This window comes from Gossypium hirsutum, chromosome A12 (genome assembly GCF_007990345.1).
Source record: "Gossypium hirsutum isolate 1008001.06 chromosome A12, Gossypium_hirsutum_v2.1, whole genome shotgun sequence".
In the NCBI taxonomy this organism is placed as follows: domain Eukaryota; kingdom Viridiplantae; phylum Streptophyta; class Magnoliopsida; order Malvales; family Malvaceae; genus Gossypium; species Gossypium hirsutum.
In genome coordinates, this window is record NC_053435.1 from 17,929 (window position 1) to 42,332 (window position 24,404).

A 24,404-nucleotide genomic window follows, 5' to 3' on the forward strand; every position below is an offset into this window, starting at 1 on the left:
CCTGAATAAACAAATCAAAAGACCCTAGTTGCTCTCACACAGTAGCAAACTCCTCAGCCCATTGATCAGGTTGAAGAAAATCAAAGAACCACCAACCAGAGTAGCAGATTCCGTATAATAAGAACATTTATACAAATTACAATGTTTTTAGCTGGTTTAATACCAAACAGAGATATACAATTACAAGAATCAACAGTGACAGTTTATCTTCTAACTTATTATAATCAATAAGCTCTCACTGCTCAATTTAGTAGCAAACTCCATGACCCATTGGTTTGGCCCATAGAAATACTAAGAACCACCAAAATGGTGAGTCGCATATTTTATAAATAACAAATACAGATAATCTCATATAAGATTGACAGGTTTAGTTGATTTAAAAGTTCAACAGAAGATGTAATAATACAGAATCATTAGTCATTCACACTTTATTTGCTAAATCAACTGAAGATGTAATAATACAGAATACTCGGGAATGTGTCATAGCTAAGAATCAATCATAATAGTAGGATGAAAACTAAGTGTTTGCATTGATTGCAAAGTTATACTTTTTTCAAGGTACACTTCCTTGCGAATGTCAAATATCCAGTATGTCCTCAAGTTTCAGCAGATGGCCAAGCCATGATTGTCGGAGAACTTGCATTGTCCCCCACACTTGCTTCACTTGAAGGCGGCCTCCTCTTGCGTGGTGAGCATGCAATGGAATTCCCATCATTATCCATTTTCCATTCACAGATTTCATACATGCGGAGCAGTATTTCAAAGGTCCATATATCTCTGCATATTACAAGCAAAGCTCATGATGCTTTAAAAGAAAAACTGCTTGAACAAGATAGGATAACTTGTTTCTAATATGTTACCTATAAAGTCAGATCTCAGAGTTTCACATGAACGTTGCACTTGCTCCATGCAGAGTGAGAAGCAACACAGAGTTCCATCTTGTTTCAACATGTTTCAACCTGAAGGAATGGCTAGCCAAGGTTGCGGTAGGTCCAGAAATAAGGAGTCAGCCAACCCAGAAAACTGATCGGGAAATCCCTCACCCTGAATATCCTGGACTCCCATAGTGACTTAAGTGCTTATTCCAGTCCTCTCGAAGTCATAAAACATGCCTTCTTTTGCGAACCAACACAGAAGAATCAAAGAAAAATAAACAACCATCCTTGGATCTTTCTATTATCAGTTAGACAAACAAAAACCATATAATGGGATAAAATATGCATCATAAATGAGTCCTACGCAAGGTTCCACAAAACCGAGATAATTTCGAGACTACGAAGCATGACAGCAACAGAATCTCGTATTTCAAACAATACATCTACCTGAACAGACTTCTTAAATCTACCTAGAATTCAAGCTCAACCTAAGCAGTTTCTAAAATCATATTTCATAACAATCTTTGAAACCAAAATTTCATAACAATGCACTCACTAATGAAACTAATAAAGATTTGTAAACCGAGACAATTAGAGACAATGAAGTATCACGGCAACAAAATGTAGATCTATGAAGACATCAACTCAAGATAACCCAGTATTCAAGTTTAACCTAAGCAATTACTATGTCATATTTCATCACAATGCACTTTTGCAAACAATAAACATTTAGGCTTACCTAGCTGAGGCAGCCCTCTGTTCATGGAAATCAAAGGTATACACATGTCCCGTTGGCGCCACGGCCCTTGCAAACAATGTTGTTAATGAGCCACTACCGGTCCCGGATTCTAGAACCAAACAACCCGGAACTATAAACATCTTTTGTTTCTCATGTTTTTGTTGTTTTCATGATTGCAATTTAGTGCTAACCCCTCCATTGCCATGGAGTCGCTGATATGCCTCTTTATCACAATTTTAAAGCAATGCACTATCTATTCAACATTCTCTTGTCATGATAAAAATGGAAGATTTATAACATCATTAAGAAATACATAAATTTAATCCAAAACAAACATAGAAAAAGGAAACATACCTGAGAGTTTGCTCTAAATGATAGACAGACTAAAGATGCTTCAGGGACAGCCAACTTGCTAGCATCAACGCCACTTGCATCAAAAACAGTCGGCAGCTTTGATTTTCTACCATCAGAATATATAACATCCACGGCAGGAAACTTCCTTGCTGCAATTCCGCGAATTAGAATCTTATTTGCCAGTGCAATCTGCCAGGAAAAAAAAAAAAACCGCTAACAATTAAAATGTTTACAGAAAGTAACATTAATTTTACTCAGAAATCAGTCGCAATTCAACTAATTTGAACAGATTTGCAAATGATATAGCCTATATGTATATAAAAAGGACAAATCAGTTAATACCTTACCACCGTTTTGTTTTAGCTCAGATATATCATCAAAATATCCTCTATTCAATTCATCAGCACTGCCCTAAATCAAATTAAAACAATTATTTATACTAAATCTCATGTAAACGATTTTGAAGAATCGAATTCTCGCACACTTTAACAGCTTTCATAGTATCATGCCTCTCATGTGCAATAATCAAATCTCCATCTCTAATGCAGCGATTGAAAGTTATCTTCATTGAGGAATCAATAAGCAATATCCTTAAAAGACGGAAAACACATTCAATTGAATACACAGATGATGTTGGACTAAAATGCAATTTTTGTACCAAAATTTACTCCCCAAAACAAAAATATTTACCACATATCCAAAGTTCCATTAAGAATAAACTATCACCTAGAATGCCAGGAAGACCCGAATTTATTAATATATAAAAAAGAGGAAAACAGAAAAAGAGGAAAACAGTAAGCCAAATTCATTAATATTTGAAGATTTGTTATAAAAGCAGAAGAAAAGAGGAAGAAAAAGAAAACAAAAGAGGGAGATCGAGAGAGAGAGAGAGAAACAGCAAATAAATGGGGTTAGATGTAGATTGAAGAGATACTTAACAACTGGGGGTAGATGTAGACGTCAGATTTGAGGAAAACAGTAAGCCTAAAGCCATCATTGCAACTTCCTACTTCTTTTTTCACTGCCAATTCCACTTCCTGATATGTTAAAAGAAACGGAGAAGGTAGGAATTAAATTCATGCAAACTAATACGATAAATACCGAAGTCATTAACCAATGGCTTAAAAAGGAAAGTGGACTCAATTTGTTAGTTCCTTCTCACAGTTACACCTTAATTAATTAATCACTTCTTCTTTTTGGGTAACAATTAATCCCTTCTTTAAATCTTTTTTTTTTTTATAAATTAACAAACAAACAAAAAATAGTTGATAAAATGACACTTACAGTTTTGCACTAGCAGAATCAGGCTTTTGAACTCCAATCTCTGAAGTATTCATTGCTGCATACAAACCAAAATTTACAGGAAAATTTCAACTTTTTATAAAACCCATAAAAAACAATTCTAAGTTCTGAATTAAATTACTATTTTATAAAAAAATACCTTCATTCATTCTCACATGCTTGTGATTCCAGCCAAATATGATAGCAAAATGACGGAAACAGAAAGATCTTGTTCTAGTTCTGAAAATTATTGATGTCAGCTATTTCAATTATCGTTACTCAGACATAATGAACAACTGAGCTGAGTTTGGATCTTCTTTTTAGCCATAACATAGGGAAATAAATGAAAACTGGAAAACGAAACACTAAATGATTAATAATTAAACTTTTAGGGAAATCAATGTTGTACATAAAAATTAGAAAATATTATCTTTATTGATATATTTCCTTCAATTGTGGATTATATCCCTATTATTACACTGTAAAACAATATAAGAGTAACATGTTTAAAAATAGTTAGGAGATAAAATCTTTTAAATATCCTGTAATAAATAAAAAATATCCTGTAACATATTTAAGTGGGAATATTTCCCACTTACAAGCTTTCGATTTTTAGAAGCCAAGGAAGGAAGTTTAAGCCATCTCAACTCTATAACCCACACCACACACTGTTAATCTTTATCTGTCTTCTTATACACTCACCTCATTCATTCCACTATTACCAAAATTGCCACTCATTTTAAACCTTGTCCACCGTACACCCTGCCCTCTAGTTTCCTTGTAAGACCTAAAATTCCCCATTTCTGATGGCCCTTTTTTGCAAGGCTCAAGTTAGATAATGCAGTTTCATTAGAGATTTAGAGAGATGATAGCTCCTGCTTCCGCTTCTCATTTAAACATTCAAGGCAAAAGAAAAGAGACAAAACAATGAAGGCAAAAGAATTATACACAATCTTAATAAGGCTTGCTAGAGAAAAACAAATCAAATCAGTGGAAAAGAAACCAAACTAGCGCAATGAAGGAAACCAAACCAGTGGAAAAATGAGAGGTAATGAACAATTGCCTGCAACTAAATACAAAAATCTTACGATAGATTGGTGATCAAGTTATAATCTCTCTGTCCAATCAACTATCAACATTATGAAGGCTACCAGACTTACTTTAAATTGCATAAAACAGATGAAGATGGGTAGTTTTTAAGGAGAATTACTATCCAACATTAGCAAATAGAAACCCAACTATCTGCTGGCTTCAAAATGTAGCGTAACAAAGAAAACCAGTAGATTGTAGAGAGATACCTTGGATTTGATATGAATGGCCGACGTCCTCAAAAGAGAAACCTTCGTTTTCTACATAATTAACAATACCAAAGCAAAAGATGAATAATTTGGATTTTTTTTAAAATAAACAAATAGTACAATTCAAATATGACACTTAAAAAGAAAACTCTCATTGTAAGATCAAAAAAGGCAAATATACTGTATTCTAAGAAAGAAAACAACACCTAGTTAACATCTTCTAATGCAACACAATAACCACTCGAAACTACTTTGTAATATACAACAACCTTTTCAGTTAAATTGCATCCCGAATTCTAGCCATGCCATGCATTTAGATATTACCTGAATATTTCAATCAAAATCCATTTCCAAATCATGTAAGTACCAGCACACAAACAATTCCAACTAAGTTCATCGATGAGCTCCACTCAACTATTTTAAAGAAAATCTACCCCAATCCTTACAGATGAGTGAAAGCACCTAGCAGTGTGAAAAGAAAATCAAATATGCATTGATCCATGGACGGACTAATATGCACCACCTTAGCACTAGATAAAATGCAAGACTTTTCACTCTAAATATGACCATGTTCTTCTAGTTAAAATTGATGTTAATTGAGCCCAGTGTCTCTTACTTTCGATTCTATTAGAGAACACACAACAATGCCATACAAACTGCATTTTTCCTCGAAAAAAGAAAATCAAACAGCAATTGTATAAGGAAAGTGGCCTTAAATATATATTAACTGAAGATTAAATGAAAACAGCCAAGTGTTCAAGTAATCGGAAACAGCTATTCCCTGACCTTAAATATATAAAAAACAGTAGATTAAAGGATATCAACCTCATTTAACACTCAAGATCAAACTTACCAGTAAACAGAGAGTAGGCTTCCCCTAACATAACCATATCTTGACAGTTCAGAAAATTACAGCATAACTTTTTCACATTGTCCTAATCAAATTTCCACATCAACCATTAATGATTCGGGAACTTTTGAATTAAACCCAAAACACTACAAGAAAATTGTTCAAAGAATCAAATTCATGCAATAAAAACCTAAGTCATTCACCAATGGCTTAAAAAGGAAAGTGGGCTCAATTTATTAGTTCCTTCTCCTTGGCAGGAGCCCCCTCTTAAGTTTGGCTGCTTGTGCAAATGTAGACGGCTTTATAGATATGTTAAATCATTTTCAAGTTTAGAAATTACCTGACTTCTTGCCAAAAGAATTGTCACAATCCTCATAGTGGCATCCTTAACCTAAAAATAAATGAAGAATGTTTGTGCAGTCGGATTGATTAGAGATAATTAAGTTCATATACTATATCATCTTAACAAGTTGAATTTTCATCCGAAAAGGAAATAAGATGAACACCATCTATTAAACACAAACTTGAGTGTTGTCAGTTTATGTCTAACACTGATTTGTTTAATAAGTTAAAGATTGGAGGCTCATATAACATATCTATGTCCAAGTGTATATTACACATGGATCTTGAATACAAGTTCTTAAAAATAAAAAAGGAAATTGGGAGCAACATAAGTAACATGGAGCTAAAAGGTTAAAACATACCCAATAGCACTCGCAATACTAATTTAGCCATTTTGACCTCCTGCATTTGTATCCGCTTTTGTGCCTGGCTGATGGAGTGTTCATCATGTCAAACACTTATCAAATTACACAAATTTAAAGGGAAAAAAGTGTAAGATCATAGAAGTTATAATTACAGTAAAATTAGGGGAATCATTAGGTGGGTTAACAATAGGTGGAGCAAATGCGAGAGGGTTACGCAATTCAATTTGATGTCGAATATCGAGAACAATACCTCATAATCTGGCTTGTTCAAACAGTTATCACATGCACAACAATCATTGCAGTAAATCCCTGCTGCAAAGCACTCACAATAACTGCCAATCACAACAAACAACAAAACTCAACAGATGTTCCAATCATCTTCACTTTTTTTGAGCACCCTCTGAGCATTTGGAGTATGATGTTCCAAACATCTTCTAAATACATGAAGAAAACTTAAAAGAAAATGAAACATACCGATCTCGGGTATATGCTTAAACCAAGTCCGAGTAACATATTACTCAAGTGAAATGCCTGTCTCGCATGTGAACTTACAGTTTCAAACATCTGGATCTTCTACAGTTGCAGTGTTTCCAGGCTACAGTCTCACCTGGGAATGTTTATTCCTGAATTCAATAAATCCCACAGCTAAGAAAGCAATGTGAAACTTGCCTCTCCCCTTTTGAGCTATCTTGGGATTTGGATAGTTGGTCAACCCTGTCAGCAAAATGTTCATAAGGGATTATAAGCTGGTGAAAACATGACACATTCTGAGAATCCTCCATATTTTCTGGTACACAAAGTCCATGGTGATCGCTATCAACATGATCACCAACTCTCCTAGCTGATGCGATCAAGGGATCAGGGTTTAATGGTCGAACTCCATAGTGATCATTATCAACATGATCACCGACTCTCCCAGTTGGTGAGATCAAGGGATCACGGTTTAATGGTAGAATATGAGATGGGAGCTGAATTAACGTGGCCTGATTTCCACCAAGTGAAGAGGGCTGAGAATCCAAACCTTGACGCACATGTTCCATAAATTCATCAGATTCAACATGTTCCCAGATGTTCTTAGATAAAAATTCCAACATCTTATCCAACCTTTCAATATCGGAAATCTCAACCATGCCATCATTCGTGTTATCATTAGTTTTTCCTGTGGTCACTTCCGAGGCATTGAAACAAGCACCTTGTAGTTCATCATGTTGAGCCCAGTATTCACCATGTTTGATCAGAGAATCGTCTTGGAGATGATGACATGATCAATGCATTTGGTTTTGAGAATACGAGATATGATAAAGCTAATTTGTTAAAAATTTAGTATTATAAGAGCTTTAGAATTTATTTAAAATGTCAACTAGAAATTAATGTACTTGTACCACATTTACTTTGCCATGGAACATTGTGAACTTGTGGAATGACTTGGATCAGAAAACAGGGATGGCCGGAATGATTGAATGTCATAATGAAAGCTTGTTCAGGCCAGTGTTTTCTCCTCTTAGAATGTCTCCCAGAACCTTTTGAGACAACATAAGGTAAAAAATGTACCTGCAATACACATAAAAACATCTCAGGAGGAGGAATTCTTCATGTTTATAATTTACATGCCGCCAGCTGCTAGACATTATAGCCCCATTAATTGTAAATGAGAGCCAAATTTCTAGATCAATTTTAAGTTGAGATTCCTCTTAACAATATTTATAAAAACCTACCTGGGATGATGGATTCCTATAATTCATTAGCATATGAATCTTGTTTAAGTTGATAATTGCAAGATCAATGGATGTTAAGGCTCCAAGGTGAGATCATAAGCAAGAAACAAGCAAAGAATGATCACAAAAAAAAAAAAAAACCATTTCTAGAAAAGTGAATGGGCCAAATACAACACCTTCTAAAGATGAAAACCACAATACCCACAGAAATAAAAGAAAATAAGCTTATCTGAAACTAAAAAATATGTGAAAAAGAAAACATAGTTGAAGTGAAAATCATACCTGAAATCACTATCCGATGTAGAAGGAGATTTCAATATCACAGAAAACCCGAAAAGGCAGAGAGTTCCTCCCTCTCATGAAAACTAGCTGGAGGCTAGATTTACTGCAAGTGAGCTGAAAACTAATACGATGGTTTGAGTTTTTCGAGCAGCTGAGCAGCAGGTTTGCTTCCAAGAGTTCCTTGCTGGATCTAGGAAAATATGTTTCAACCAACAAGCAACCAGGAATGGTCAACAAGAAAACTGAATACGCTTGATATGAAGATTTTCATTCTGTCACATATATGCATTTCCACCAATTGAATATAATTACCTCGTCTTTGAAATGTTTTTTGTAGCGAACAAGTTGTAGCCAGTTCCCATAATCAGTGATGCTGAGAGGCCAATCGTGTGAAAGGAAAATATCCATCAGTTCCTCTAGGTGCATAAGCTTGTGAACATCGTATTCCCGGACATGATACACAGACCTGATAGTATTGTCATTATAAGGTGGCCTTTCATGGTGTCCTGCTCAAGGAAACGCTAATTCATTTCAGTTTCAAAGCTTCGACTCTCCACCCTAAATAAGAATCAACATACATATCTGGCACTCGCTTGCAGTAAATAAACAATCACCATTAAAAGAACTCCAGAATAAACATAGAATAGACAAGTAAAAGAACTTCATACCGAACCTAAACAATAATTACGCGCATTGTAAATTCCGGAAAGTCCACCGATACGGATATTGCCAACCTTCACAACCACAGCATACCCCAAGAAGTATATATTAGGTGCTGCCCATCCCCCATAATACCTAAAGTTCACACATTTCAATCGCAGAAGGTAAAATTCAAGGCCTTTTCATAAAAGAATCAAAATCCCCAAGCTAGAACATATGAAGAAAAGGGGGTGACTTACAATTCCCATAAATAATTGGAAGCTTCATGATTTTTGCACCTGCAAAACAGATAATGACACTAAAAATTCTGAACCGGGACAGGAAATGATGGGAATATTCTAGGAATAGCTTATTCCGAAACAGGATATGATGGGGATATCCGTGAGGCAGAATACGAATGAAAATTAACTAGAACAAGACACTAGAAAAATCTGTTCCGATGCAAAGCTAAGCCCAACAACACAGTACTTACTAAAACGTTGTTCTGAAAATATTTAAAAACTCGGTATGTTTTAATTAGTGTTTAAGCAAAGATTTAAAAGAAATAGAAAATAACACAAAAGCTATAATATTAACCAGAGGGAAACAAACAATCCAAAAATAAAGAACATATAGTAGACGATAAACAAACAAAAATGAAGAACAAGACCGACATCTATAGATCTGAAAGACGGAACGAGACAGTGATTTCTAAAGCTGAAAATCAAAAACCCTAAGAAAAACCAACTGAAATACAAGTATAAAAGAATGGAGCTGAAACTAAAAAAGAGATTAATACCTGAAATGAGTCTCCGTTGAAGCAGAGAATTTCAAAAATCACAAAAACCAGAAACGCCAGAGAAAACATAGGGTTTCTCTCTCACGAAAACTCTCTTCCTACAATAGCATGTGTTTTTTTGGCCTGTGGATACCCAAAGCTAAAAAAGAATGACAGGAAAACTTCGAAAAGAGACCGAGAGTGAGAGAGAACCGCCGAAGAAATGGGGAGCAATGGATTGGATAGATATATTTGAGGATTTAAATTTCGAATGATGGGAAGGAAGCTGGCCTCATCGGAGGTAAGACGCCGGAAAGTGTGTGGAGGCAGCGGCAGCGGTTTGTTAGAAAGGACAATAAAGGAGGAAAAGAGAAAAAAAGAAAAATAGTAGAAAACTGGAGAAAAGGGAAGGGAATTAAGGGAGAACCGAACGTGAGAGAGATGAATTAAGAAAGAGTTTTTATATTATCTATTTTGAAAACGGTTTGAATTTTGTTTTATGTTTTGAAAAAATTTCGGATATTAAAATAACTAAATAACCAGTATGTACATAAAACTCAATAAAACCCAAACCCAGTAAACCAAAACTTAAGCGTCCACAGCCCCAACCACTAAAACTAAAGCCCAAAAACACCAGCCCAACCGTAAACCCAAGCCCCAAGCCTCACACCCCTAAATCCAAATCGGGATATTCTGGGAATGAGATAAACCTAAGCCGGGATATCCTTAGGCGGGATATCACAAAGCCGGGATATCCATAGAATAGGATATCCCTAGACGGAATAAGAACGACAGGTAATCCGGTTCAGACACGAAAAAAATCTGAACCGGCCACCAAAACAACTAAACCGGACAATAAAAATGCAGAACCGGGACAGGATATGAGGTGAATATTCTAGGAATAGCTTATTCCGCATCAGTATATCAGCGGGATATCCCTGGCTGGAAATAAGAACGAAAATTAACTGGAACAAGAAAAAAAATAGATTTTTTTAATTATTTTCCGTAATAGTTATTCAGTCCCAGTAATTTTCCTAATGCCCCGAGCTTCTCTTTGACAATACGATACCGTCTCCGATCTTCATTTCATTTCCTTTTCATTCCAGAATTTTTTTTTCTTTGAAATTACCACTTAGGCCTTTTTTTTTCTTAAAAAAACTCAGTATGATTCAATTAGTTTTTTTCTTATTCCCTCAACAAATATAATGTTTTTACTAGTTGAAAAAGGGAAAACCAGGATACGATGTGAATATTCAAAAAATAGCTTATTCCGAATCAGGTTAAAACAGGGATATCCCTGACGCAGAAAAAGAACGAAAATTAACTAGAACAAGAAAAAAAAATAGATTTTTTAATTCCTCAATAGTCTTTCAGTCCCAGTAATTTTCCTAATGCCCCGAGCTTCTCTTTGACGATACGATACCCTCTCCGATCTTTCATTTCATTTCCATTTCATTCCAGAATTTTTTTTTCTTTGATATTACCACTTGGGCTTTTTTTAAAAAAAAACTCAGTATGATTTAATTAGTGTTTTCTTATTCCCTCAACAAATATAATGTTTTTACTAGTTGAAAAAGGGAAAACCAGGAGACAATAAAAGGGAAAGAAACAAGAAAATGTTTCCATTTACCTTCTGCTAATCAGTTATGGTTTTAGGGTGGATACCTACATAGTTGTTAGAAACATATCTTCGCTATAAAATCTCATAGGACTGAAAGATTTATAAGAAAATGTCGTTAAACATATACCTACGATACGATACCCTCTCCGATCTTTCATTTCATTTCCATTTCATTCCAGAATTTTTTTTTTCTTTGATATTACCACTTGGGCTTTTTTTTAAAAAAAAACTCAGTATGATTTAATTAGTGTTTTCTTATTCCCTCAACAAATATAATGTTTTTACTAGTTGAAAAAGGGAAAACCAGCAGACAATAAAAGGGAAAGAAACAAGAAAATGTTTCCATTTACCTTCTGCTAATCAGTTATGGTTTTAGGGTGGATACCTACATAGTTGTTAGAAACATATCTTCGCTATAAAATCTCATAGGACTGAAAGATTTATAAGAAAATGTCCTTAAATAAGGAGGGAAACAAACAATCGAAAAAAATAAAACACATAACAAGCGATAAACTATCACAAAAAAAAATGAAGACATCACAAGATTAAAAAGACAAATATAAGTAGTGTTTCATAAGGCTGAACACCAAAACGAATAACAAAAACACACTGAAAAAACTAAAAAAGAAGCATAAATCTGAAAACTAAAACAGAGATGAAAACTTGTTCTAAAGATGAAAACCACAACACCCACAGAAATAAAAGAAGATAAAGCATAGGTCTGAAACTAAAAAAGACGTGAAAAGAAAAAGTTGGTAGAAGTGAAAATCATACCTGAAATTACAATCCGATGAAGAGTGGGATTTCAATAGCCTGCTGTAGCAAGTGTGTTCTTTTGGCATGTGTTTACACAAAATATACAAAAGAAATCAGGAAAAAAAATGGAAAGATACCCAGATAGAATCTGTGTAGTAAAGAAAGGGAGGAAGAGAAAATAAAAAAACAATACTAAAAAGAAAAGAAAAAGAAAGAAAAAATCAGAATAAAGGGAGACAGAGGAGACACAATTTACAGGAGAAAGAAGGATCTCTCATCAAGGATTTAGAGAGACGTCAGAAGCTGTTTAATGTATCATTTAATTATCAAAAGACACTATGATACCTGTAGGCCTGGTCCGACCTGAACTTCGACAATGTTAAACTCACAACAGTAATTTTAAACCAGGCCAAAAATAGGATGAAAATCTGTAAAGTGAATACTCAGGAATGTGTCATAACAAAGAATCAAGAAAAACTTCCTTGCGAATGTCAAATATCCGCTATGCCCTCGAGTTTAAGCTGATGGCCAAGCCATGACTGTTGGAGCAAGCTCCCCACACTTGCTTCACTTGAAGGCAGCCTCCTCTTGCGTGGAGAGCATGCGGTGGAATTCCATCATTGACCTTCAAGTTTCCATTTCCCATTCACGGATTGCATATTACAAGCAATGCTTTAAAAGAAAAACTGCTTGAACAAGATAGGATAACTTGTTTCTAATATGTTACCTGTAAAGTCAGATCTAAGAGTTTCACATAAACGTTGCACTTGTTCCATGCACGGTGAGAAGGAACACAGAGTTCCATCTTGTTTCAACATGTTTCAACCTGAAGGAATGGCTAGCCAAGGTTGGGGTAGGTCCAGAAATACGGAGTCAGCCAACCCAGAAAACTGATCGGGAAATCCCTCACCCTGAATATCTCGGACTCCCATTGTGACTAAAGTGCTTATTCCAGTCCCTCTTGAAGTCCTCTCTGTTGAAGGAGTGAAAAATCGTCAAACATTCCTTCTTTCGCGAACCAACACAGAAGAATCAAAGGAAAATAAACAACCATATAATGGGATAAAATATGCATCATAAATGAGTCCTACGCAAGGTTCCATAAAACCGAGATAATTTTGAGACTACGAAGCATGACAGCAACAGAATCTCGTATTTCAAACAATACATCTACCTGAACAGACTTCTTAAATCTACCTAGAATTCAAGCTCAACCCAAGCAGTTTCTAAAATCATATTTCATAACAATCTTTGAAACCAAAATTTCATACAATGCACTCACTAATGAAACTAATAAAGATTTGTAAACCGAGACAATTAGAGACAATGAAGTATCACGGCAACAAAATGTAGATCTATGAAGACATCAACTCAAGATAACCCAGTATTCAAGTTTAACCTAAGCAATTACTATGTCATATTTCATCACAATGCACTTTTGCAAACAATAAACATTTAGGCTTACCTAGCTGAGGCAGCCCTCTGTTCATGGAAATCAAAGGTATACACATGTCCCGTTGGCGCCACGGCCCTTGCAAACAATGTTGTTAATGAGCCACTACCGGTCCCGGATTCAAGAACCAAACAACCCGGAACTACTTCCAAGTACATAATCACAAAGCTAATATCCGCAATATAAAGAATCTGAGTCCTATGACTTAGAACCAAAGTCCATAACTCCGGTGTCGAAGCCAATAGGTAAAGGAATCCACCTCTGTTGCTGAAAATTATGGCACATCATGCTATCTTTCTTCAGAGTGATACCAAAAAGAAGAAAAAATAAGTACCTAGGTAGCATAAGATAACAATATGATCGTCACTGTAATGGCTCTAGACAATGAAACCCAGATAACTAAGACTGCTAGGAGATAAACAGTAATTTAATATCTTCCTTAACAACTGAACCTTGGCCTGGTGAAAAAGGGATTCACCAAAAACATGCCAATGGAAGCGTAAAATATAAGACTTGAACACGGGTGCCAACATAATAAAACAGAACGCAATCACGGATGACTTTGAGCAGAAAAGGAAAAAAGAAATCAAAGAATAAATTCCATGCTACCTCTAGACAAGTTCTACTAAAAAAGGAAATTGAAATAAAAACCTAACTGAACTCAAGCATTACGGGACTTTGTTCCTTGACCTCCATAAGATGTCTCAAGCACGAATCTAACGGTTTATTGCATATCTAATATGCCATATATTTTTCAAGTCATGCTATATACTTCTTGATTCATTACAGACAACTTATACATCAGAACATTTCAAGATAAGAAATCACAAAGTAAAGTTCCTCACCAATATCCTCCAATGTCGAAGGTTCTGTGCCTGTACTCCTCTTATCTCCATTGGATTTACCTTCAGTCCCATCATCCTTCTCATAATTGTTTGGTCTAAGATCAGGACCAATATCCCTTACCCAACTTTCAGCATAAAGCCTAGAGGCCTCCTTCAAGACCTAAAGAAAGATGACAGGTTTTTACTACTTATATACTAAAAATAAATAAATGCCTATTATTCCCTAATGCATAGGCAAATAATAGGTTCTTGAGCATTATTTGACATTCAAGTGGTTAAGTTAACCATCAAGTAAGCAGAACAGTACATAAAAGTCATTTGATCATTTCAATATCCCAATGATCTAATTTCCACCCTGATCACCAGCTAGCATCTGTGAAATTTCAAATTTCCATTATGCTTCTTTAAAATTTGTTAAATGGAACAAAAGCAAAAAAATATATATTATAAAAAGGAAGTGGCAAAATCATCATATTTGAGTAGAAATTGCTAATAGTTCAGACTTAAAGTACTTCCAAACATACGTTCTTGATTTATAGTAAAAAAACCATGCGTTTTTTTCTTCCAAAAAATGGCTTCAGAATTCTAAAATGTTTTATTGAGAAAATGAACAAAGAAAAAGTTTAAAGAACTAGAATTTATTGAGAAATCTCAGGAAACAAACAAATCGGGAAAATCGAGAAGGATTAGAGGAAGATAGAAAGAGGAACCTTGATGATTCTTCGAGGGAGATTACTATTGGCAATTGGCAAGCTTTGATTGATGAATCAAAAAGGGAAATCAAAAATATATAATTAGGGTTTTGAGAATAGGGAGAGAGAAAATTCAAGAATACAAAAAACAGAGGAAAGAAGAAAGGTCCCTTTACCTTAAGGATTTGTGTTGTTCTTTTTATTTACCGATATATGTTGTTTTTGGAGAGAGTAAAAACGTCAGATGAAAACGCGCCCTAAGACATTTTCATTAAAAAGCCTCTTTGATTAGGTGATTAAATGTTAGACCTGATTTATCATTTAATATAACAAGTAATTTAAAGTGGTCGCAAAACAATTAATTAAAATGTTTATAAAAATATTGTGATACAATTGGATCAGACCTGATCTATCTTTTAATATAAAGAATGGTTAAAATATAAAATTAACTATAAAAATATTAGTAATAATAAATTTAATTTTTTAATATTTACATTTTTTTCAAATAGGTCATTATTTATTATTTTTCAAAAGAGAGACTAAAGGAGAAAGAAACATGTCATTGAGAGAGTTTCACTCATTGTAATCTTTATGGAAAAAACAATATATATAAGTAACATTTTCTCTTTCATTTATTATTTGTTCATGTATCTGTCACATTTCTTTAGATATGCATTTTTTTTTTATTTCAGTCCTTTTATTTTGAAATGCAAAAATGATACTTATCTTAAGTGAGATAAAAGGGAAAGGAAAGAAGAGACTTTACTAAAACTTGAGACTTTAGAAAATGAAATGGCAAAGACAAAGACAAAGTACAAGTGATGATTCATACCTGAAATCAGTCACCGATGAAGCAGAGAATTTCAAAAAATCACAAAAACCAGAAACGGCAGAGAAAACCGAGTCTAGAGTCTTTCTGTGTTTTTTTTGGCATTCGGTGACCCAAAACTAGAAAAAAATTAGAGGAAGAAATTCAAAACAGACACAGAGAGAGAGAGAGGGAGTCGGCGAATAAATGGGGTGCTATGGATAGAAGAGATAGATTTGAGGATTCAAATTTCGAATAATGGGAAGGAAACTGAGCTTTGATCGGAGGTAAGACGCCGGAAGGTGTTGATGGCGCGGCAGTGTCTGGGGTTTATTACAAAAGCACAAGAAAGGAAGGGAAAGAGAATAAAGAAAACGAAAGAGAGGATTAACAGAGATCAAAGAATGGAAAAACAACAGAGAATAAAAGGGGAAATAAATAAAGGAAAATAAATTTAAACAGGTGATGAATAGGTGAAGAAATGGGGAAGCTATTGAACGGAAGAGAGAGAACTTAATTTTCTAAATCCCCATGTGACAACGGTAACATTTATGGTTATTAATAACTCCTTTAAATTACTTTTTTTTTTTTGAGAAATTAAATACAAAGAAGGTAAAAAGACTTAGGAAAAAAAGTGGGGAATCGGGATATTCCTAATGGGATATACCCAAGCCGGGATATACCAATTCGGGATAACAACGAACCGGGATATCCCTGGAATGGGATATCCCCTGCCGGAATAAGTATGACAGGTTGGCCGGTCTAAACAACAAAAAATAGCTGAGCCGGCCACTAAAACCCATTAACTGGAAGCCAAAAATTCAGAACCGGAATAAGAAAAGGCAGGATATCCGGAGAATAGTTTATTCCGAGGCGGAATATGACAGAGATAAAGCCGGAACAGAATAAGAAAATTAACAGCCAGTAAAGGAAAAAAGACGTTAGAAAAAAATTAAGGGGAAATCGGACTGAAAGACATGTATTTTTTCAATATTTCCGTAAGAGAACAAAATTTTCGAAATTAAAAACATTTAAGTCTCCTGTTTGGCTTCCGGGAAAATGCAGGATGAACAGAATTTGCCAACTCACAGGTGAATCAGGAATTATTTAAAAAGAACAAGGACTAATGTCAAGTTCGATACAAATTTCCCTCGATTTTCCTCGATCAGAAACCAAACAGAATAAAAAGAGATGAAGCAAAAACAAGATTTTTCTAAAGAATCAAAATTTATACCTTAAAAGAAAGACTAGCACTACCTCGACTCACTCATTCGGAAGAAGCTACCGCTGAATCATGAATTCAAACCTTTTCTTTTCCTTTTCCGAGAGAGAGAAAGAAGCTAATGACAATGGATCTTGATTTAACGGAGAGAAACTTTGGGTTTTTATTTTATAACATAACAATATTATAATATTTTTATTTTATTTTCATCGGTAAAATAAAATATTTAGAGGGGTAGAGTAATTGGAGTTCCCTTTTCATGAATGTCAAGACAATGAGAGAACAGTGCAAGATATAACAAACCTGGTTGGCGTAACTGATACCCATGTTTGCCCAAGCACGCACATAGTTTGGCTTCAAATCTAGTGCCTAAAGATTCAGACATAGACCAAAAGACTAAATTCAATAGTGCTGAAAATATGGCCACCACAGGTAAAGGGAAGTTTATCATCAAATAATTTTAAACGGACAATCTCAGTAACAGAGGCTAAACAAATCAAACTGCATATGCAATATCGGAATGCATTAAAAAGGGCATTTTGAAAGAGATGATCAAGGGTATATGTCAATTGAGGAAGTGCATAATCAAATCATCTAAATTAACAAATAGCTTCAACAAATCAAATAACTAATTACATGGAGCTCAATAGAAGAGCTAGTTTGTTTTCTAAGAGAGCTGTGTAACACACCAATGCATCACTTTACCATCGAAAGGTAAGAAAGAAGAGAAATAGAGGAAAAGATGATGCAACCCATAAGAGTTTGGCACACAGAAGATTGACATGTTGGGTTATCACATGTTTTGCATTTCTTTATGCCATCCTTTCAATTGATTAAGCACAAGCCAAGTCCTAGGCACACTTTTTTGTATAGAAGCGAAAAAGCCCCCTTGATTCAAGAAGCACAAATTTACATATTCACCTTAATTTACTCAAAAGAGTGCTTTTTTTACAACTTGCACCTCAAATGGTTCAGGTAGTTACAGCACCCTTGCCGACATTGTCAACACCTTCATAATTCATTTTTTTTTATTCTGGCCTAACATGCAAAATAGTGACCAACACACCATACAAATTGATTCTTAGTAAAATCCTAGTACTCATATATTTTGAATTTCACACATTACAGGTGCTCCAACTTAGTAAAGAGAACCCCAAAATTTTAGGATAGGGAAAAAAAAATTTAATTATAAAAAAAGTAATTATGAAATTAACATATCAGGTGGTATATAGATAGGCCACCACTATTCAAGGGGGAATCATGAAGAGGCTACCTGGTGATAAGCTAATATTGCATCAGCACTCTGCACACTGTTGGCTTGTGTTGCACCAGGCTTGTTCCAAAGAGAATAATCATTAGGTTTAAGTTTCAAAGCAGTTTTGAAACTGCTTCAAAAGAAAAACTGCTTGAACAAGATAGGATAACTTGTTTCTAATATGTTACCTGTAACCTCAGATCTAAGAGTTTCACATGAACGTTGCACTTGTTTGATGCACGGTGAGAAGGAACACAGAGTTCCATCTTGTTTCAACATGTTTCAAGCTGAAGCCACGGTTCCGGTAGGTCCAGAAATACGGAGTCAGCCAACCCAGAAAACTGATCGGGAAATCACTCACCCTGAATATCTCGGACTCCCATGGTCACTAAAGTGCTTATTCCAGTCCTCTCGAAGTCTTCTCTGTTGAAGGAGTGAAAAATTATCAAACATTCCTTCTTTCACGAACCAAAACAGAAGAATCAAAGAAAAATAAACAACCATTCTTGGATCTTTCTATTATCAATTTGACAAACAGAAACCATATAATGGGATAAAATATGCATCATAAATGAGTCCTACGCAAGGTTCCATAAAACCGAGATAATTTTGAGACAACGAAGCATGACAGCAACAGAATCTCGTATTTCAAACAATACATCTACCTGAACAGACTTCTTAAATCTACCTAGAATTCAAGCTCAACCTAAGCAGTTTCTAAAATCATATTTCATAACAATCTTTGAAACCAAAATTTCATAACAATGCACTCACTAATGAAACTAATACAGATCTGTAAACCGAGACAATTAGAGACAATGAAGTATCACGGCAACAAAATGTAGATCTATGAAGACATCAACTCAAGATAACCCAGTATTCAAGTTTAACCTAAGCAATTACCATATCATATTTCATCACAATGCACTTTTGCAAACAATAAACATTAAGGCTTACCTAGCTGAGGCAGCCCTCTGTTCATGGAAATCAAAGGTATACACATGTCCCGTTGGCGCCACAGCTCTTGCAAACGATGTTGTTAATGAGCCACTACCGGTCCTGGATTCAGATAAAATTGTACATGACATGTTCCAAGTCCTTATTTTCTTCCCCTCATTCAGGCGGAAAACATTCTTTAAAACAATAAAATTGTTTTGGGGAAATTAACAGACAGAGAAGGAAAAGATACGTTAGAAAAAAAATAAGGGGAAATCGGAGACACTGACTCGTGGTTAATCGGAAAATGAGGGAAAATTAATTTCAAATTTGAAACCTTAATTTCTTAGAAGATCAAATGAAACCTTGCATCTTAATGCAGAAGAACTGAAATCAGCTTTGGCATGGTCAGAAAGTGAGACCCCAAAGAAAGTACAATCCGTGAAAGATGGACCTGATTTTCCCTGCAACAAAAAAAAACCCACCATTAAAAACAGAAAAAAGAAACCCAGAACCATTTCATCAGTAAAAAGCTAAAAAGAAAACCTCTTTTGGGTAGGGTGAAATTAGCTGGAACCAAAGCAGCAGTCTGCAAAGCCATTACCAACTTTGAAATGGGTTATTTAAGCTTCTATCAAGGGATCAACTGAAATTTTTTCAATATTTCAGTAAGAGTACAAAATTTTCGAAATAAAGAACATTTAGTGCTCCTGTTTGGCTTCCGGGAAAATGCAGGATGAACAGTAATTATAAAAAATAAAAAAAAAAGGGATACTAATGTCAAGTTTGAAACAAATTTCTGTCGATTTTCTTCGCTCAGAAACCAAACCCTTCCATCATTCCATAGAAGACAGGAGGAAGACAGAAAAGAAAACAAGAGACAAAGATAAGAAAATTGGCTACTAAATGGGGAAAGAATAGGAATTTGGAAATACAACGGGCAAATTTCTGAATTTTTCAATCCCCTAACGGGCCACGCTTTCACGGTAAAATTTAATTCCTTCATTAACTAATTCTTTATTTAGGGGAGTAAAACAGAAAAGAAACGTAAAAAAAAAAACGGAAACAAGAAATCGTAAATAGGAGATAATAAAGGGAAAATAATAATCAATAGAAATAATTTTTATTTGTTCATGTATATATCATGTTTGTAAAGATATTTTTTTTAGCCTTTTATTCAAATTTACAGTCTCAATATTATTTAAATTTTTATTTAAAAAATGAAAAAAAATTATATGTTATATCCCAAAGTAAAAGTTTTTCAAAGAAAACTAATAAATAATAAAAATTTCAAATCATTTTGAATACAACCATAACCTGTCAGTTTTCTACTAAGCGCAAAAGATGATGCAACAGATTCGAATACAACCATGTTATAGACTATATATATATTTTTTTGGGCCTGGATTAAGGGTTGAGCTGGTATTTTTAAACTTTTGTTTCAGTATTTGGGGCTGTAAATCTCTGGTCAACATATGTGTCCATCACACAATCTGAACTTTAACTTTAAAATCTTAACATTCTTGTACAATTTATATACCTTTAAGCATAAAAACTTTAGTTTTGGTGTACCCATCAACTATCTCAAAGATTAATTAGAGGGGTAAAATGCAATGTTACCCTACTCTTGTTTAATAGGTTTCCTCGAATTAATTGTCTTAAATTTGACGAATTAACTTCCACTACATCCAAATTCAAGTCCATTTGCTGTGCTGTGAGTGAATTGGAGAGAGATGAGAAGGGGGAAAATTGCCCCAGATGCAATGAAGCGAGCAAGAGGAGCGAGAAAGGAGACTCGAAATCCCTCAATGCCTATTTCAAGCAGAGGAAGTCACGAACAGAAGACTTCAAATGCCGGGATCTTGAAGGAGAAAATCAGGAACAAATAAGAGAATCGGGAAATGAAAATAAGGGCAAGCCGGGAAAAGGGTTCTTCGCTTGCTATCTGCTAACCTCTCTCAGCCATCGTCATAAAGGCCACACCTATATCGGGTCTGGTTAACTTATTCCAGCGACTGCAGCAGAGTATCTTCTCACTCTAGAAGGTGAGCTTGTGCCTGCGCTCACCATCAAGGACTCTGCCGCTTCTCCCTTGCCTTACAAGTGTTTTCTCACGTGCTTTCTCAGCTCTTCTCCTCCATTTTGGCAGGAAAACCTGAGTCACGGTTCGCTTTCCTTTGATTTTCTTCTCGGAAAACTGTTTTGTTAACCTTTATTAACTTGAAATTAGGAAAATTATTTAGTTATTATCTGTTGCAGAGGCCTTGTCGTTTCATTTTCCTGGAATCCATGTTTTATTTGGATTTGCTGAAAAACAAAGGAACTGACGTCGCTTCATCGGATAAACGGTGAATTTCTTTTTGGCTCTAACTGTTTTTTCTAAATGAAGAAACGAAATTTAACCAATTTCCTGATAAATTAAAGCTGTAAAACTGCACGAGTTCTGCTTTATTTCCTTTAATTAAATCTTTTTGGGTGACATCTCAGGATTCAAATTTTAGATTGTTACAGTGATCCACCTGGTTGGAAGGATCAATTAGCAGGTAGTGGAAACTTCACAGCTCTTCCCAATGAAGCTTTGGTTTCGAGTACTGCTAATGTTTTTACGGAAGTTAAACATATGGATAAGTTGTACAATTCAATTATTGAACTTGGCAAAGGTAAATCTTTTGCAAATCCTTTTCAAGTTTGAAAGATCAACATAAGCTTTTGATTGTTTGTTGAGTAAATTCATTTATGGTTTTTGTTGGGTTTTTTTTATTGTTGCTTTTGATTGTTTGTAGGACTGGTAGGAGGTGGAAATATCCGGTTTTCTATTGCCATAGACTCAGTAATCCTCTCTATCCTGTTTGCTAATGTTTGATTGAATGAATCTTGGACTTTTTTTTACTAGTAAAATTTCAATGTACAGAAAAAAAAAAGGTGAAGTATAGACAAAATTCAAGTAAGCATACTGGCGTTGCATGATTAGTATTTCTTTCAAAATATTTTTGTTGGATATCTAGCTGGGAGTTGTCTCTAGCCTGGAATGGAGTACAATCAAGAAGTTTGGAGCTTAATATGATTTTGTTTAATATGCTATTCTAATATGTGCAAGAACACGAAATTTTGTCAAACATGTCTTCTTATTTCTCAAGAAGGTGCAAGGAAGTTTCCTTTAATAACAACAAAGTACCTGAAAATATTATGACTGGTAGGTAGAATTCGTATGGTCAAGGGCACAAGGTGCATTCTAGGTGCTAAAATTCTTTTATTTCCTGAGGTGCGAGGGGCGAAAACTTTAAAAAAAGAGCTTGCCTAAGTGCAGTAAGGCATAAGATATATGTGTCTATCCATTTATATACCAAGGTTAATATATACAGTTATGATAATAAACTCTAAATTGTGCTCCAGCTTATCTACAAAATGTGCAATTTTTTTTTCATTAATAGACCAATCTGCATGATTTCCTTACGATCCCATGTTGTTCTTGCCTGTTGTTGGATATGCAAATATTATGCACATTAATTAAAAGGAAAAAGAAACCTAATTGAACTTGAAGTAGTTGGGTTTTTGTTTTGCACTTATTGCCTCACAGAAAAGTGTATCTAGATGCACCAGGCGTGCATGTGTGATCGAATGTACTTTTCCTAAAGGCTCTAGGGTGCTTTTATCATTTGGCGCTAAGGTGCAATTGCTAGGCATACACCTTGACATTGAAGGTTGCAATGTCTTGGTTGATGCTCATTACTATGTTCTAAATTGTATTGAATTTTGTGTTGCCACTTATGGAGATAGTATGGCCCAGAGCTTAAAAAATAGTAAAGCCTATGTTCATTTATTTCTGCATGCTTGTTATTAAGTTGATCTTGCATGGTTTTTTTATTATAGTACAAAATGTTTAATCACTGAATGCAATTTGGATTGAAGTAGACTTGAAAGTTGTTAATAGGAAAGATTGATTAGCTTTTCTACTTGAGAAGATTCCCCTTAGCTCAATTGCTAGCTTTACGGGACTTTAAGTCTTTAATAATGATAAATTTAAATTTAAATATGGAAATTCTTGTTAGAAAAGGTTAAGAAATTAACCACCCCCCTCTACACTGGGTTAAATAGAAGAGATTTTTGTAACTTTAGAAACTTACTATTATGAAATTAGTTTTCAGTCCCGTCTCGCTGAATGCATGCTATTAGAATTTCTGCCTCCAATTTTCTACGTTAAGTGGTATTCTTCTTTTTCTGATTGTATTGCATTCTTCTATTTCTACCAGGTAGATGAAATGTTGAGACATACATCTGTGTCATCAGTTGCACGCTTGTAAAGCTTTGTTTATACTTTTCTGCTACAATCTTCACCCTGGAATTGTTTGTTTTGAAATTTCTCAACTTTCCTAGACATGTGATTTGTCTTTAGTTCTCTTGGAATAGTTTCAGTTCTGTCTGCAAAATTCTATGTTTTTAACACATTCCTTCTTGATTTTTAAAGGGAAGAAGGGATTCATCAAAAATATGCCAATGGAAGCATAAAATATAAGACTTGAACACAGGTGCCAACAACATAATAAAACAAAATGCAGTCACGGATGACTCTGAGCAGCAAGGGAAAAAAGAAATCAATGAATAAATTCCATGCTACCTCCAGACAAGTTCTACTAAGAAAGGAAACTGAAATGAAAACCTAACTGCACTCAAGCATTATGGGACTTTGTTCCTTGACCTCCATAAGATGTCTCAAGCACGAATCTAACGGTTTATTGCACATATAATATGCCGCATATTTTGCAAGTCATGCTATATACTTCTTGATTCATTACAGACAACTTATACATCAGAACATTTCAAGATAAGAAACCACAAAGTACAGTTCCTCACCAATATCCTCCAAGGTCGAAGGTTCTGTCTCTGTACTCCTACTCTTTATCTCCATTGGATTTACCTTCAGTCCCATCAACCTTCTTATAATCGTTTGGATATAGAAATTTGGAAGTAAAAATATACAAAAAAAAAATTTTAAATACATAATAAAATAGTTTAGAATAAATAATACAATTTAATGAATTTAAAATAAACAATGGATAAAGCAATTTAAAGTATATGAAATAATTTAAAATAACAGATATCTAAGACAATTTAAAACAGTATAATATATAAAATTTAAGGTAAATGAAAATAGTTTAAGATAAACAAATAAAAGAAAGGCTTAGATTGATGTGAAAAAGGGGGAAATTACAAATAACAATAAAAATTAAGGGTCCAAATTTGAATAAAATGAATGCGAATATTAAAAGGGCTAAATTAAAATCTAAATAAAATTAAAGA

The 24,404-nt window shown here is 34.5% G+C and overlaps 1 long non-coding RNA gene and 1 other non-coding gene across 4 annotated transcripts; both read right to left on the reverse strand.

Moving 5' to 3' along the window:
• Nucleotides 1–400: 400 nt before the first annotated feature.
• LOC107949973 (uncharacterized) lies at nt 401–13,632 on the reverse strand (the record flags this gene model as incomplete). Its single annotated transcript, XR_005905923.1, has 21 exons — nt 401–777; nt 861–1,112; nt 1,615–1,723; nt 1,969–2,157; nt 2,311–2,379; nt 2,908–3,005; nt 3,253–3,307; nt 3,410–3,489; nt 4,548–4,598; nt 5,738–5,788; nt 6,102–6,169; nt 6,355–6,436; nt 6,579–7,655; nt 8,102–8,291; nt 8,414–8,474; nt 8,568–8,607; nt 8,770–8,896; nt 9,001–9,039; nt 11,914–11,971; nt 12,623–12,868; nt 13,361–13,632. It is a non-coding gene; the product is annotated as an uncharacterized protein (transcript).
• A 4,806-nt stretch (nt 13,633–18,438) lies between these two features.
• Nucleotides 18,439–20,208, reverse strand: LOC121203501 (uncharacterized). 3 transcript variants are annotated; one of them, XR_005905926.1, is made up of 4 exons: nt 19,653–20,208; nt 19,472–19,570; nt 19,128–19,303; nt 18,439–18,593 (listed from the first exon to the last, which is right to left on the reverse strand). It is a non-coding gene; the product is annotated as an uncharacterized lncRNA (long non-coding RNA). The 3 variants fall into 3 exon arrangements; XR_005905925.1 differs by having other exon boundaries at nt 19,128–19,229; nt 19,444–19,570; nt 19,653–20,207; XR_005905924.1 differs by having other exon boundaries at nt 19,444–19,570; nt 19,653–20,207.
• Nucleotides 20,209–24,404: the final 4,196 nt, after the last annotated feature.